The sequence below is a fragment of the Helianthus annuus genome, chromosome 9, assembly GCF_002127325.2.
Source record: "Helianthus annuus cultivar XRQ/B chromosome 9, HanXRQr2.0-SUNRISE, whole genome shotgun sequence".
Classification (NCBI taxonomy): Eukaryota; Viridiplantae; Streptophyta; class Magnoliopsida; order Asterales; family Asteraceae; genus Helianthus; species Helianthus annuus.
Window position 1 is genome coordinate 111945127 of NC_035441.2, and position 5871 is coordinate 111950997.

The 5871-nt window shown below is 37.0% G+C and overlaps 1 long non-coding RNA gene across 1 annotated transcript; it reads right to left on the reverse strand.

Moving 5' to 3' along the window:
* Positions 1-2728: 2728 nt before the first annotated feature.
* On the reverse strand, positions 2729-5871 carry LOC110874525. The gene is made up of 3 exons (XR_002556022.2): positions 5132-5871; positions 3579-3664; positions 2729-3081 (listed from the first exon to the last, which is right to left on the reverse strand). It is a non-coding gene; the product is annotated as an uncharacterized LOC110874525 (long non-coding RNA).

The window sequence follows — 5871 nt, forward strand, 5'->3', positions numbered from 1 at the left end:
GAACAAGAGGTTGGTGATGCTCAGGCGAAGTATTAAGAGAAAAACAAATAACCGAAGAATTCTGACAATTATTCTGGTCATCAGCGGTAGCTCCTATAGCAGTTGATGGAAACAATGAAACGGGATGAATGTTCGTTGTGTCAGGGTCATGTGGATATATTGTTTGTCCGAAACGGAATTCGGATGATAAGGTTTCGAGTTATGCGATGACAAAAGCGCAAAACTGTGACTTCCAGCCACTGTTTCGTTTTCTAGCGACTATAGTGGTAGTTTCCAGTGACGGAGATAGGCGGATATGATGTGGTTCATCGACACGAACGCGTGGACATATTATTCACCTAAATCCGAGTTCGTTTGTGTCGGTTTTGGTCTACTCGAATATTGACGCACAAAACCAAATGAACGGAGAGTCAAATATGTGTTCTGGCAGCAACGACGGTGTCGATGGATGACACCGATAAATTTAAGATGTGGGCGTGTCGAGACGATCGAGTGGATAGGTAGAATGCATGAAACGGATGTCTTATGGTTAAGTTATGGGTGAAACAAGATTCTACTTGCATTTTGTGTTAGGATTCAGAGTAAAATAGACGCGCCAAGGACGTCACGTACACAAAGGTATTTCTTCGTAGAACTTATATTCATTGTTGGGGGTTATTTTGGGATGTGAGAAAAATGTCAAGGACGGTTTTTGAAAACTTTTTCTGTAACGTTAAATCATGGGTATCGTACGCGAATGGTCACGTTGGTTGTATGGTTTGGAACGGTTATAAGCCGAACTTGCAACCTTTTGATTTGGAGTAAATGAGTTGGGTATTGTGATTGATTCGGTGGTTCAAGAACGACCGGTTTCTTGCCACTAGCGTGTTGTGGTTTCAAATTAGAGTTAGGGGAATTCATTCTCACCAAAGGTATATCATGTTTACACATTTAGTTCACACATAAGTCATGATGTTGTTAAAATGATGCACGTGTAGATGCTAAATAATACAATTACCATGTATGCATCTAAGTATGACAAACCTTGCAATCTAGAGTATATCGTCGTTGTGATTTCCAATAAAGAACTTGAAGGGGTATGGTCCCAAAAAGCCGCGCAGACCTTTTTTTCAGGTCGCACGCGGGACCATACTCCTTATTCAGCAAGCTGATCAATCTTAGACTTGCGCGGGTTGCTTCAACAAAGACTGACCTCGCACGAGGTCCAAACAAGAAAGAGGGTCAGTTTCAACACTTAGCATTTTGAATAAGATCCTTCAGCACCTATAACCCCGCACGGGCTAGTTACGTGCTCAGCAAGGGTCGCCCAGAGGTTATAGCGCAAGGCCACTTCAGAGAGTAAACAAGGTACAAGTGGCAGGATAAAGAGCCAATCAGTGCCCACCAGGCTGTGCTCTATCGTGCTCCACGATCGTCTGACGCGCAGTAGACAATAAGTACAAAAGGACGTCTATGTGGCACCAATCAGGGGGCGACGACACCTGCCCCATGATCTCCACTTACCTGCTGATGGAAGAGGGACAACAGGGACGACAACAGGGACACGTGACTCCAATCAAGGTGCGCCAGCACCAGAGGTCTTCTAGAAGGCACTAACGGTCGATACTTGTGAGACAAGAAGGATATTCTCTGTTGTCGCCTTCCGGCCCAAGGCCCATCAGCCCATCTCTTCTTACACCTCTCCGGCTATAAATAGAGGACCTTCATGCACAGGTTATTCATTCTGCTCTCTTCACTCTCACTCTTAACACACACTTATTTCCTCAAATCAGATACTTACTCTCACGCATGAGTCTGGTTAAGAGGGAAACCCCCATATTCCCCTCTTAACGAGCTAACGGTGTTCTGTTTTGCAGGAAGATCGGATCATCAAGGAGCTCAGGAAAGTTATTAGAAGATTAACCCTCACGTTTGAAACATAAACCAAACTAATTAATCCTAAAATTAGTTCCGTGTTTCTTCATTGGCGCCCACCAATTTTTGCAGTCACTTTCATCTTCTTTTTTCTGAGTTTTTTCGGTTTTCTTGATCATGGCTGGTCAAGGAATCATCCCTGATTTCGGTTTTGGCACAAACTCTAACGTGGGTCCGGGTGAGGACAATCACAATGTCCAAATCCAACCTGCCGAGGAAGTAGGCGAAATCGAAATAACAAACACGGGGGGACCCCGCGCGAGTATCAGTCGCATCACTCAAACGGGAACCCCAAGAAGCAATGTTGCTGGTCCTTCAAACCCAGCTCCAAGTCCGTTTCGCGTAACTTTTTATGTACAAGTCCGTTTCGCGTAATTCTTTTTTTTCCACGTTTCCGTAATTAAATTACGAATCCGTTTATCACCTCGATTTGCATAAAAATCTGATTTATAAGCAAACGACTTAAAAATCCTTTGTGTGATTATTTGACCCGTTACTTTTAACATCATACTACAAGTTTATTAACAATATTCATTGCTTATCGTTTTTACCCATTCCGGGCTTGCCAAAAATTAGCTTTTTCGCTTCCATTACAAGGTTTGTATTCGTGTTTACATTCACCGGTTTATTTTGAAATTTTCCAACACTTAGCCAATCTTAATCACTTGCTTTATTTTGACCCATTTAACGGTTTTTATGCATTTAAGCATCAATTTCACTCATCTCTTTTCGTACTTCACATTTTTACATTTAACATGTCTACTTATGTTTCACCACAACTATTTTTGTGGTGAATTAATACAATAAACCGAGTATTACTTTTCGGTTAGTCATTTTACTAAAAAGACCTATTCTTAGGCATTTGACCCACGAAAGTTTATGCCTATATTCTTATACGTATCAAAAGGGTTACATAATCATAATACAAGTTCCTAAACAATCTCTAGGGTTCGTTTGCCCGGTTTACCCAACGAGGGCTTTTTGGTCAATTTTAATCCTTCATTTTACAATGAAGGACTTTCGCTAATTAATTGACCAAGAATCGCATGTTTAACTAAAAGCTTGTTTATGCGTACCTGGCTCGGGTCAACATATAAACTCGTTTTATACCTTGCTTTTATTAGCCGCTACTTTATAGCGACGCAATTATCCACTTCCGGTTCACTCCTGTGAACATACGACTTAACAACCAACGTTAGTCAATATTGTCAAACGGTGTTATCACCACCATTTGACCCATTTGGCCTATATGACCAAACATTCGCATTTGTTTCAAAGCATGGTTTTTAACTACCCATTCCGGATTTTACCACAAAATTTCCTTTTTCTTACATATTTAACCCATTTCGGCTTACGCCATGGGTATCCATTTAATCTCAACTTATATTTAGTCATCACGTGACTAAATTACCCTTTTTACCCCTTTTTCCCATTTCTAGTTACGCTATTAGGTAACTTTAAGAAAACTTATAAATTCTTAGTCAATTCATGACTAAATTACCATTTTGCCTCTTTTTACCATTAACCATGGTTTTGATCGTTTTTATTTATTCCGACTCATTTCGGTTCATGTCGGAACCCATTTTTTTAAACATAATCCATTGTCATATTTATCACCTATAAAATAAACACGTACACTTAAATTGGGTGTAAGCTTTACTTACCTTGCATCCTTGCGAGCTTCATACTTGAACTTGTATCCATTTGACCCGTTCATTTCCAAGCTCCTACCAAGCTTGTCAGAGTCAAACTACCATATCATATCCACAAGACGATTAGATTAGTCAACCATTAACATGACCATCACACCTTATGGATTCACACACTTATTCATCAAAGTATGTTATTTATTCAACAACTATTTTTTTTCCATAATTCTTTCCATTCACTAACCGTTTGACCCATTAGTCTAGTTACTTATACAAACTAGTTAGTAAGTGATTTTGAACACTTTAAGCATGTCATATAAAGTGTTATTTGTTCCTAACAATAAATACTTAATGATCAAACAAGTATACACAATGATATGTCTTTTTCTGGATTAATAATAACATTATTAATGTGCAGCGATTTTCTATTCAACTGCTGTAATCGACCATTATGACCCATTTAAAGTCCGAACTAGATTAACATGTTCAAAAATGGATCGTAGAAAACTTCAATACCTTCGCAAGCATATAAGGTACACCTTCTAACGAATTTTCTATGATTTTATATGATTTTTATAAAATCAGCACAGCAACTATATTTTCATTTTTCAATCAGCTTTTAAGTTTTCTGAACAGCTGTTTTAATTCACATTTTTGACCTATTTAACCACCACATTTGTTTCTTATGATTGAAAACAGTAAAAATTTACTTCATAAGCTTTCCGAAAAGGTATAGAACACCCAAATCGAATAAACGGTTGATTTTATATGATTTTTTTAAGATTAGTCAAAATCCATATAAAAAGCTACGGAAATCATGTTAGGGTCCTTTCAAATTCGACCCAAACCATCAAATGCAAATTTCCATGGCTATAACCTTTATTAAACTCTTGGTAATGGTTATAAACCTATAACACAGTGATTGTAGGCTAAGAGATGTCAAAAACATCATCTATTTCAAGAAGTCATCATATGAATCCTAATTTTACTATCTTCTTAACTTCATCTTTGTCAAATTAAGAACTAGAACTAAAATTAACATATATACAAGTTCTATTTGGTGATTCTCATATACCATCATATTTAAAACCCGTAATATTCCATATCACACGAAATTAGTCAAATTAGCCAATTACGTGTTTCTTTCAAAATTTCAACATATAAACATTTGTTTAGGTATTTTAACAAGCACCTAGCGGGCACGATTTCTATACCTCTTATTTAGTTCATGGCTAATCTTTTTAACCAAGTTTCAATCATTAAATCAAACCCTTATTTCTAGCATTCATAATCAATACCAAGACTTGTATCATAACATCAATTCTACACTATTTCAACATTGAAATTCAGTGTTCATCACATAATTACAACACCCACTTAACGCATGTATGGGTAATTATCAATTTCATAATTTTCATCACTAACTCAACAAGTTATTGACTAGGGTTTACTCCTAAACATGTTTTCATTACTAATTTCATCTAAATATCAATCAATCAAGTTCAGATTTTGATTTCTCATGTTCATCAAAATTCTATGATGTAACCAAAAGATGAAATTTAATATACCTTGTGATCCCTTCGCTTAGGTGATCACTAAAATAAGCTTGGATTTCGATTTGGGACTGATTTGGCCTTCCAATTGCTTGATTTTTAGCTAGTTAGGGTTTGGTTGAAGAAAGCTTGTTCGCCCCCTGTGTAATCTACGACCAGAACACACACCAAGTGTGTGTTTTGGGTTTTTAATTTTTGTTTTAATAATAATTATTTTCTCACTTAACCCTTTTAGTCCCTCTAGTTTCTAAAAGTTATAAAAAGGTTACTATATCAAGTTCCTTCATTATTTTAAAACACTTAACTAACTAGGTTGATATTCCGAGTTACTTAGTGGGTCTCGAGAGTTATAACCCGTTTTATTTTAACTTCAGTTAACTCGGGCTTCTTATAAACTTACTTTTTTTTAAAGCATTTATTCTCCTTTTAATTAATATTAGGATTATTTGTTTAAATCCTAATATTCACCTGGTTAATTTTTTCACTAACGGTATTTTACCCGTTCATTAATATTAATGTGGTTTGACTATCAAACTTGTTTTCGGGGTGTTACATGTCTACCCCCCTTAAAGAGGTTTCATCCCCGAAACCTTATTTACGTAGTTCATTGGTTTAATCAAACGAACCAAGTTTCATTTTCAAGGCACCCGTTTCTTTCGGTCCAAAGTTCTCATTTATTTTGACGCATACGTCTTTCATGTGTGAGGCCTAGTGGGCCGTTACTTTCAGCTTGTATCCGTTATCTTTGTTGATTA